The sequence below is a fragment of the Taudactylus pleione genome, unplaced genomic scaffold (assembly GCF_031769625.1).
Source record: "Taudactylus pleione unplaced genomic scaffold, aTauple2 ptg000285l, whole genome shotgun sequence".
Classification (NCBI taxonomy): Eukaryota; Metazoa; Chordata; class Amphibia; order Anura; family Myobatrachidae; genus Taudactylus; species Taudactylus pleione.
The window spans coordinates 1,037,501-1,049,168 of record NW_028284687.1 but is presented as its reverse complement, the minus strand read 5'-3'; the positions used below and the strand labels follow the sequence as shown (position 1 = coordinate 1,049,168).

Sequence of the window (11,668 nt, the reverse complement as noted above, 5' to 3'; positions counted from 1 at the left end):
TTTGTGAACAGACAGGGCTGGGTATAAAAAGAGCAGCGAGCATTACTGCTGAGGTGGACTTCTGGAGTGCAGACCCTGGCCAGACATTGCGGTGCTGTCATTGAGGAGAATTTGTGCCATAGGGCAATGTGTAAGATGGTATCCCAGTCCAGGAGACACAGGACTACAGCCGGCATATAACAGCAGGCATCTGTAATCCATACACTTCTGTGGGGACCTCATAAGTTCAATACCTTCCTGGCTTGTAATTGTACGGTCGTGGGGAACCTCTGAAGTATTTGAGCCTCACTGGACAGACAGCCGGTATTCACTAATCATGTAGCAGATTGTAAAAATATATATATAGAAACCAGCGCTTGAGTAAAATAAATTTAGAAATAATAAATACTAAACAGAGAAACAGATGTGGCAATAGATAAAAATTATGACACATTTATTAATAAATACATTATATAAAAATTAGCTATTATATTATCAGCATTTGACTTGTAAATGGTTAGTGACCCTTTCTATGGGACAAAATGTGTAATTAGGACTTGCTCCAGAAGACAAAGTTCATAAGCAGGCAGTATTTACCAAGTGGGTTGAATCGAGGAGAAATGATCACAGTCCGCATGTGCTGGGGCAGTAATTGAATTTCACTTGTAGCTGTAATTCAAGGTCCATATAGAGCTTTCAAAAGTCCACTTTAGTCCACACAGCCAGGGGTCACAATACAAAGTCCATCCAGGTAGGTATATTAAGGTGGTCGCTTAACGCGTTTCACTGGAACAACATCAACCAGCTTCATCAGAATCATAAACTAAATGGTCCCTAAAGGCTCCTTTTATACCTCATGACTTATGGGGATCTGAATCACCTGTGTACATTCGTTTCTCTTAAAATTAATGAATAAATATAATAGAGGCAATAACACCTAGGGCCTGATTCAGACCCACTCGCGAGCGGCTGTCCGCTCGCAAGTGGGTCGATGGTGTGCACTGCGCATGCGCACGACGGAGGGAGCTCCGTCGTGCGCATGCGCCAGACGCGACGAGCGAAGGACTTTCCTTCGCTCGTTGTGTCTGATCAAAGGGGGCGTGCTGTCGATGTTGATTGACAGCACGCCCCCTTTGGTGGGCGTGCCGGGGGCGTGCCTCCCAGAGGGGGGCATTCCCAAGGGAACGCCTACCGTCAGAAGCCGGCCCCACTGACATCACTAGTGAGGTCAGTGGGAGTGATTTTGGCTCTGATAGATCCAAAATCACTTCGGGCCTTGCGGTTGAGAAACTCAATCGCAGGCTTCGGCTCGCAGTGGCGATGGTCAAGACCATCGCGACCATCAACCTGCACGCTCGTATAGGCTGTGGCTGGTGACCCAGAGCTATACGAGCGTCCAGGAGGACGCTCCATAATTATGGAGGTGGGCCCTGATTCAGAGCAAGCGCTCTGGTCAGAGCGTCCGGCTCTGAATCAGGGCCCTAATCCCTACATATATTACCAACAAATTTACTTAAAATTTCCTTAAATAAGATATTAATACCTTAAAGGAGAAATAATTCCCCAACACAAGAGTAAAATCCCGATCACGTGACCTCTCATCCGTACACGTAACCTTCCTTGACCAATCCTAACCATTGTTGAGATGCTGCTTGGGAACCTAGGGCCTGATTCAGAGCCGTTCGCTATTTGCGGTCGTTCGTTCAAAAACAAGGGGTGGCTATTCAAATGATCCGTTCGCAAATTGCAGTCTGTTCACACCTCTAAGTCTGAACGAGCGAGCAAAACATACGCTCGTTTATTTGTTAAAAACGCCCCCTGGCCGCTCACACCATACGTCATGTCCGCTATTTATTAGATTAATCGAGTACATCGACCAGCGTATGAACTGCTCGCTATTCTTGTGGTTGGTTTTTGCTACCACAATTTTGCGAACAGTTCTGGCTTAAAAAAAACCCAGTGACGTGGTCAATGACGCTGCTGTTTTAAATATGCACACCCATAAAACGCCCGTTTTGACCTTTAAGCACGCCTGCGTTCTGATTTCCACTCCCCGTTTTCAAGCACCTTCCCCTGTTACCACCCACATACGCCTCATCCTGTCACTCAAATTATCAGGCATTCGCTATTTTGCGAGCACATGAATTTCGGCCGCACTGACTGGTTCGCGCATGCGTATAACGATCCGTACGCATGCGCAGATGTGCGAACATCGCTCGGAACGAGCGTACTGCCGCTAGCGAGTGGCTCTGAATGAGGGCCCTAATCGGTAATAGAATTTGACGGCAGGAAAGAACCACTTGGCTCATCTAGTCTGCCCTATTTTTAAACATATTGTGACCTCAACCATTATTGATCCTTACTTCTTCTGGATATCCTTATGTCTATCCCATAATGTTTCCATATGTGTCATCATGTAGTCACATGGTTGCGGGCGACCAATTAGGGATATTTCCATATATGTCACTATACAATCACGTGACCGCTGATAGCCAATTAAAAACCATTCCTCCGTACCTATGTATTCTATTGTACGGACGATCGTTCCTGATAAGTGATTCCCTGAACTTATGTTTGAATGTTACTTAGCATACTAGGTAGAGATAATACCATAATTACATAGCCACATAACTAAAGCAATCTAACTATAATTTATTCTTCCGTAGGTTGTATTGTTATTTAGACAATTCAACAGGGTATATTAATTTAGCACACAACATCAGCTAGATCCACTCATGGATGGACTTTAATTCAGTTCTATAAGTGCTTGTCCTAATCATATAGCTACACCTCATATTATGGTATTCATCGTTTTCCAATTGATGTGAAAAATGAGGAAAATAATCCTCCAGTAAATACAGTATATATAATATACTGTATATATATATATATATATATATATATATATATATATAAAACATATCAATTGCTCGCATAAATCTGAACAATAATATATATAAAAAAATGTTTAGCAGATTACATTGTCTGGTAGATGCCATAGAAATATAGCCAATATCATTGAATTGGTGTCTTAATAAATATTAGTGTCCCCCAGCCTTACCCATCCCCCTGTGCCTTTCCAGCATTATCCCCCCAGATCCTCTTCAACACTAGCCACTAGCCCCCTCCCCTGTGCTATATGCTCTATATCTAGCTACAGTCTGCCTGTGTCTCTCCAGATCCAGTGTCTCTCTCCAGGCCTCCCGTATCTCCATCACCAGGCCATCTCTATCTCCATCCACAGGCCCCCCTGTGTCTCTCCAGCTTTAGTGCCTCCTAAGTCTCTCCAGCCCCCATGTCTCTATACCGCACTCCTCTTGGTCTTCTATTCTTAGCTGGCTGCTCCTTTTCTTTGCAGGCCACAGTCAGAATTGGCAGGCTGCCGGACGCGGCTCCTCTTCTTGGCTGCTTATTCTTGCAGTCAGACTGAGCTAGTCCTGGAGGCAGGTTATGGATGGGCTGGAGACACTCCGTGGTGACTTATGGACTTCAGTGGTGACTTGCGGGCTCCACAAAAGGCTTATAGGAGCTGCTGCAGCTGGGCATGCGGGGCAGCTCCCCCTCGGTCATTTTTCTTTAGCTTCGGTGAGTTTCTGCACATGCACAGAAGCTGTAATGTTGCCCATTCGGAGCTGAGTTCCGATCATGGCAGCTGGCCTGGTGGCTGGCGGTGGGATGAGATAAGGGCGGTCACTGAGGGGACAATGGGACTGGCCCAGAGGCCTAATCCACCCCTGCCCCTCAGCATCTGCATTCAGTGAACTGTCGAGAGGGCTCACCCTTGCAGCTCTTGGACTAGGTGTGATCAGGAGATGGGAGCTGGGGGTCACAGTCAACTAGTTTCTACAAAGGATTTCCAAAGAGCTCCAACTTGGTAGCAAAGGGAACTGTTTCCCCAGGGACTGGCTGCTTGACTCTCATTGAGCTCATTTTCAGCAGCAAGCTTCCTGGGGAGAAAGATTCCTCCAAGTAATGGAGGGAGGTAAAGAGATAAAACACCCCTCTTTCCAGACTTGCAAGCTCCAAAGGCATGGTCAACTGCACATGTGCTCACTTTCACAGAGGAGTGACCACATGCCTACCTGCGCCAGGTACATTACCATAGTGGCTCGCAGCGACTATTTACTCACAGTGAGACTGACAGGGAGCGTTTGGGGGTCATAACAGGACGTGGCAGCAAAAGAATGGAGGCAGTAATTTTCCACTACTGCCCCCAGTCGATGCTGCCGAGTTTGTTTTAATAGCACAGCAGGGACAATATTAGCTAGGTCATTTCTCAGCAGTTTCTACAAGTAGTTTAAAATCGTTATAGAGACGGAATTATAGAGAATCCGTGTTGGTATACCGGCCTCTCACGGTTTAGATTCGATTAGCACCTTTTGCTGTAGGAGGAGAGTTTTGGAGGTGGGGGATTAATCAGGGTCCACACATGTCAGTAGCCTTATTTAATCAGTATAGCTCAGACTGCTAAGCCGTTATGGTTGCTATGGTGGTTAGGTTTTTAAGTGCTTAGTTATAAAGTGTTATGAGATTTTTATAAAACCAGAGTTAAACAGGAGGAAAACGAAAGGAGAACATTCCACCCACCAACTGTGCTCCTACAGGATGGCTCTTATCACACTACTGTGAGTCATCTAAAACACTTAAGGTGGGTACACACTATACAGATATATCTGCAGATGATGGTCGTTCATACACACTGAGCGGCCATCATCTGTGTCTGGCTGCGTGTCCTGGCGGCCAGGGGGCGTATCCCGCCCCCTCCCCGCGGCTGTGTGTGTACGGTCGGTCTGCAGACATATCTGTCCATCTGCGGTGCAGCACAATCAATGCGATATGTCGGTGAACGACGACGGTCACCAACATATCGCGGGTACACACTGCCCGACGGGCAGCAGATATATTGGCCGATCAATTGATCGGCCAATATATCTGTCAGTGTGTACCCAGCTTTACATCTATCAATGAAAAATGTCCTTTAGTAAATATTCCCCTTGCCATCTGCATAACCTGCTCACTCCACACTGACCTCCCTGCCTGGACACTCCACACTGACCTCCCTGCCTGGACACGCCAAAGTGACCTCCCTGCCTGGGCACTCCACACTGACCTCCCTGCCTGGGCATTCCACACTGACCTCCCTGCCTGGACATGCCACAGTGACCTCCCTGCCGGGGCACTCCACACCGACCTCCCTGCCTGGACAAGCCACACTGACCTCCCTGCCTGGGCACTCCACACCGACCTCCCTGCCTGGACACTCCACACCGACCTCCCTGCCTGGACACTCCACACCGACCTCCCTGCCTGGAAATGCCACAGTGACCTCCCTGCCTGGGCACTCCACACTGACCTCCCTGCCTGGGCACGCCACACCACAACGACCTCCCTGCCTGGGCACGCCACACCGACCTCCCTGCCTGGGCACGCCACACCGGCCTCCCTGCCTGGGCACGCCACACCGGCCTCCCTGCCTGGGCGCTCCACACCGACCTACCTCCACACCGGCCTACCTGCCTGACGCTCCACACAACCTCCCTGCCTGGACGCTCCACACCGACCTCCCTGCCTGGACGCTCCACACCGACCTCCCTGCCTGGACGCTCCACACCGACCTCCCTGCCTGGACGCTCCACACCGACCTCCCTGCCTGGGCGCTCCACACTGACCTCCCTGCCTGGGCGCTCCACACCGACCTCCCTGCCTGGGCGCTCCACACCGACCTCCCTGCCTGGGTGCTCCACACCGTCCTCCCTGCCTGGGCGCTTAACACTGACCTACCTGCCTGAGCGCTCCTCACTGACCTCCCTGCCTGGGCGCTCCTCAATTACCTCCCTGCCTGGATGCTCATCAATGATCTCCCTGCCTGGAGGCTCCACACCGACTTCGACCTCCCTGTCTAGGCACTCCACACCGACCTCCCTGCCTGGGCAATCCACACCGACCTCCCTATCTGGGCGCTCCACACTGACCTACCTGCCTGAGCGCTCCTCACTGACCTCCCTGCCTAGGCGCTCCTCAATTACCTCCCTGCCTGGGCGCTCCTCAATTACCTCCCTGCCTGGATGCTCATCAATGATCTCCCTGCCTGGAGGCTCCACACCGACTTCGACCTCCCTGTCTAGGCACTCCACACCGACCTCCCTGCCTGGGCAATCCACACCGACCTCCCTGCCTGGGCAATCCACACGGACCTCCCTGACTGGACATTCCACACGGACCTCCCTGCCTGGACACGCCACACCGACCTCCCTGCCTGGGCACGCCACACCGACCTCCCTGCCTGGGCACGCCACACCGACCTCCCTGCCTGGGCACGCCACACCGACCTCCCTGTCTGGGCACGCCACACCAACCTCCCTGCCTGGACGCTCCTCATTGACCTCCCTGCCTGGGTTCTCCTCACTGACATCCCTGCCTGGGTGCTCCTCAGTGACCTCCCTGCCTGGGTGCTCCACACTAACCTCCCTGCCTGGACGCTCCTCACTGACCTCCCTGCCTGGAAACTGCAATTTTCTGCAATATCTTGCTGCTCTAATTGCTTTTTGTATTTTTTAAACATCTCTGACCACAGCATTTCCATACCATTATCATTTTGCCTTTATTTCCTCAAAATTCCCATATTTTTTTTTTTTTTACCAAACCCTCACTCTATGCACAATTAAAATACCCATAACATCTCCTGAATATTCCCCTGGACAATACACTATTAGACCTGTATTTTTGCCTATTACCTGCACTGTCTTTATCCCCTGTACACATTACTACTCACAACAGCTTACCCCTGAGTACCAACACTTGTATTACTTTCTGCTGTATTTGTTCCCTTCATCTTATAATTTCTCCACTATTATGTATTATCATGATGTATCTCACTCCTGCCCAATACCCATCCTCACCCCCTAACCTCATCTCCCTCCCAGGCTCAGCCCACTCCCACACACCAGCAACCCTGCAAATGTCATCCATATCTCCCCACTTCCCTCTCTCCCTTTCTCCTGTGCCCTCTGGAATTCCAGATTCATCTAAAACATACCACCCACTATCCATGACCTCTTCATCTCCAACTTTCCTAACCTGAAACCTGGCTTTCTTCCACTGACACTACATCCCCCGCTGCTTTCTCCTCTCCTTCACTCACTCCATCAGCTCTGATGACCACCCAGATGACAGAGTGGGCATCCTCTTAGCTCCCAGCTGGGGATGGGTAAGGGATCCCGGCGGTCAGAATCCCAACACCGGCATCCCGACCAGGTTAGAATCCCGAAATCTACACGCAAGTATACTGACCTAACCCTAACCTTCCCTCTCCGGTGCCTAAACCTAACCTCCCCCTCTTATGCCTAAACCTAACCTCCCCAGTGCCTAAACCTAACCCTACCCCTTAGTGCCCAACCTTAATAACTAACCCTAAACCACCACCTAACCACGCTACTTACCTTCGGGATTCTGGCGGTTGGGAAGATGGCGGCGGGATTCTGACAGGTGTCGGGATTCCGGCGCCGGAGTTCTGACCGCCGGTATCCCATGTGCCGGGATATTGAACATATCCCGCCAGCTGTACATTTATTATCATCTCTCCCTGAGCGCTCCATTTTCTTCTCCTCTGAAGTTCTTTCTACTCCATCCATCTCTCAGTCATCTACCATCTGCCTGGCCTCATATCCCATTTCCTTGACCACTTCGCTGCCTGGCTTCCCCATTACCTCTCCTCTGACCTCCCCTCCCTGATCCTAGGTTACTTCAACATCCCCACTGACCCAGCTTCCACCAAACCTTCTTGCCCTCTTCTCCTGTTTTGGCCTATTTCAATGGACCTCCACTTCAAGTTCATTCTGCTCTGTCCTCGTCTTCCTTGCCAAGCAACTCTATTCAAATCTCTCATCTTGTCTCAGTTCTTCAATCCCGCCACCACTTTGCCACATTCAACACACTCCTTCACACATTCTACCCTCCCACCCACACTGTCTTTGCCGCTTGTTTCACCTCCAAATTCGAGGCCATTTGTCAAGAAATCTCCTGCTCCCATCCCTCTTTTGCCACCCCTATTATGCCAGCCTCCCCTCCCTTTAGCCACCTAGCCTTCTGCACCACCACAGGAGATGAAGATCCTTTGTCCCCTCTACCTGCTCCCTAGTTCCTATCCCCTCTCATCTCCTTCACCACTGCCTGTTCCCAACTTACTCATGTGTTCAATTTATCCCATTCCTTTGGCATCTTCCTCTCATCCTTCAAACAAATTTTTGTCTCACCGATTCAAAAAAAAGAAACAAACCCAACCATGACCCCACCTCACTCTCTAAATACAGCCCAATTTCTCTTCTCCTTCTTGCCACTAAAATACTCAAGAGATTATAAAGTACAAAAAATATATAAAATTGGCACTTGCTAATTTGCCCTATAGGCAGCTAGAGGTTGTGTATCCACCCGGTGTTATCCTCACCAGAACAAACATATACAGTGGGGCAAAAAAGTATTTGGACAGCCACCGATTGTGCAAGTTGTTGCACTTTAAAAGATGAGAGAGGTCTGTAATTTCCATCATAGGTACACTTCAACTGTGAGAGACAGAATCAGAACAAAAAATTCCAGAAATGACATTGTATGATTTTTAAACAATTTATTTGTATATACTTCCGGAAAATAAATATTTGGACAATCAAAAAGTTTAACTCAATACTTTGTCAAGTAACCTCGGTTGGCAATTACAGAGGTCAAACGTTTCCTGTAGTTCTTGACCAGGTTTCCACACACTGCAGCAGGTATTTTGGCCAACTCTTCAATGCAGAGCTTCTCTAGATGTGTCATGTTTTGGGGCTGTCGCCGGGCAACACGGACTTTAAACTCCCTCCACAGATTTTCTATTGGGTTGAGGTCTGGAACCTGGCTAGGCCAATCCAGGACCTTGAAATGCTTCTTACGGAGCCACTCCTTAGTTGCCCGGGTGGTATGTTTGGGGTCATTGTCATGCTGGAAGATTCAGCCACATTGCAAATTCAATGCTCTTACTGAGGGAAGGCGGTTTTTCCCCAAAATGTCACGATACATGGCCCTATTCATCCTCTCGGTAATACGGATCAGTCGTCCTGTACCCTTTGCAGAAAAGCATCGCCAAAGCATGATGTTTCCACCCCCATGCTTCACAGTGGGTATGGTGTTTTTGGGATGCCAAACACGGCGTGTGGCGTTTATACCAAAAAGTTCTATTTTGGTCTCATCTGACCACATGACATTCTCCCAATCCTCTTCTGGATCATCCAGATGGTCACGGACAAACTTTAGACGGGCCTGGACATGTGCTGGCTTAAGCAGGGGGACCTCTCGGGTACTGCAAGATTTGAATCCATGACGACGTAGTGTGTTACTAATGGTAACCTTTGTGACTGTGGTCCCAGCTCTCTTGAGGTCATTGACCAGGTCCCCCCGTGTAGTTCTGGGCTGATCCCTCACCATTCTCAAGATCATTGATACTCCACAAGGTGAGATCTTGCTAGGAGCCCCTGGTCGAGGGAGATTGTCAGTGATCTTGTATTTCTTCCATTCTTTAATAATTGCTCCAATAGTTGATCTCTTCTCACCAAGCTGCTTGCCTATTGTCGAGTAGCTCATCCCAACCTTGTGCAGGTCTACAATTTTGTCCCTGGTGTCCTTAGACAGCTCTCTGGTCTTGGCCATGGTGGAGAGGTTGCAGTCTGGCTGTTTGAGGGTGTGGACAGGTGTCTTTTATACAGTTAACCAATTCAAATAGGTGCCATTAATACAGGTAACGAGTGGAGGATAGATGAGCTTCCTAAAGAAGAAGTAACAGGTCTGTGAAAGCCAGAATTCTTGCTGGTTGCTAGGTGTCCAAATATTTATTTTCCACAAGAATATACAAATAAATTGTTTAAAAATCATACAATGTGATTTCCGGAATTTTTTGTTATGATTCTGACTCTCACAGTTAAAGTGTACCTATGATGGAAATTACAGACCTCTCTCATCTTTTAAAGTGCAACAACTTGCACAATCGGTGGCTGTCCAAATACTTTTTTGCCCCACTGTACATTACACACACTTAAATCGGACACCACCTTGCGCCTTAATTAGTACTTAGATAGTAACACTTATCTTATTGCAGAAGAACTTGATCTTTTTGGACCTGAAGTCTTTCCCATACAGTAGTTTGCAATGATATAGAGATGTATTTTCGGATTATGAGACATGTGAAAACCTAAACATATAAAATCTAGTGCAACCAGTTCACATGCACTGTGAGTTCAGAAAGCAAATGTTGCATCAAATGCAATGTGTTAGGAATGTAATAATAAGTGCATCCAATGAAATGTATGCTATAGCAACATTGACAAAATATCTATTGTAATATGTACACATTACACACCATACTTACCGGCTTTGATGTTTTCCGCTCCGGAAGCAGCCCTGGGGAGAAAATGATGCGGTTTGTGTACAATTAAATCTAGTGTGGGTACAAATGATACCAAAATTAGATTCAGGTCATTAGGCCCTGTCTCCCCCCTTTGGATCTGCCTCCCGCAGGTTCCGATACAGGATGCAAGTATGTTACACACACACACATATAACACATTATATATATACATATATATATATATATAAATTTGTTAGAAGCGGCACTCCTCAATGGGTTAGCATGAAGCGCAGAAATAGTCACAAATAGGTGCCCTCCAAGGTCTGCCATGGGGTGAATCGTGTAGCCCAGATATAGTGTCCAGACGGCGGCACTCAGAAAAAAATGAGCCTCAGTCTTTCATAGAACCAACGTTTCAATGCTCTATTCTGGCATTTCCATCAGGGTGCGGGTGTGTAACCAACATAAAAGTGCTTACCTAAATACTCGTAGGGCCGTCCATGCCCCCGCCCGCCGTCCACCCGGGGCGCTAATGAGTGACGTCACTGGGAGGCGCCGTGCGGGGACACGGAGAGAGACAACAACACGTGCACGGTGACTACCCATAGGAGAAAGCCACATCGTTGCCATGGTAATGAATAAACAAAGTGAAAGACAATAATATATTCAACAAATCATTGCAACGGAAATGTATAGAAAAAAAATCTAGAAATATGAGAAAGACATATAAGTAAATATACTCTATATAAGTAAAAGAAGAAAAAATGAACGTCACTACTAAATGATCAAAAATATGAAAAATATAGTAAAACGGATATAAAAAAAAAATTATTGTGGGACTTATAAAAAAAAAATAAAAACAGGATAATTCCAAATTTTCATTTAGCCCCCCCGGGGGCCAATGTGTCGAGACGAAAGATCCAACGAGACTCCGCTTAAAGTAGCAAAAGAGAACGATCACCACCCCGCATCGGAGGTGGAATGTGTTCAATGATGCGGTAGCGTAAAGTGGCTAGATTATGCTGGGCTTCACAGAAGTGTCGGGCAACAGGTTGATCACTTGATCCAGATGTAAGGGCCAATTTTATGGGTGAACGACGCATTGCCACCCGCTCCTTAAACATCCTTTCCGTTTTCCCCACATAATGACACGTTTGACTATATCATTTATTTTTCATATTTTTGAGCATTTAGTAGTGACGTTCATTTGTTTCTTCTTGTACTTATATACAGTATAGTTACTTATATATATGTCTTTCTCATATTTCTAGATTTTTCTTTTGCTATACATTTCCGTTGCAATGATTTGTTGAATATAAT

At 47.5% G+C, this 11,668-nt stretch overlaps 1 long non-coding RNA gene across 1 annotated transcript in view; it reads right to left on the bottom strand.

The window, feature by feature from the left end:
* Positions 1 to 443: 443 nt before the first annotated feature.
* Positions 444 to 11,668, bottom strand: part of LOC148512034 (uncharacterized) — a 15,920-nt gene continuing 4,695 nt past the window's right edge. Inside the window, exons 2-3 of the long non-coding RNA XR_015880202.1 lie at positions 10,370 to 10,401; positions 444 to 765 (exon numbers count right to left, since the gene is read on the bottom strand). This is a non-coding gene — a long non-coding RNA (uncharacterized LOC148512034). The remainder of the gene's footprint in view (positions 766 to 10,369; positions 10,402 to 11,668) is intronic.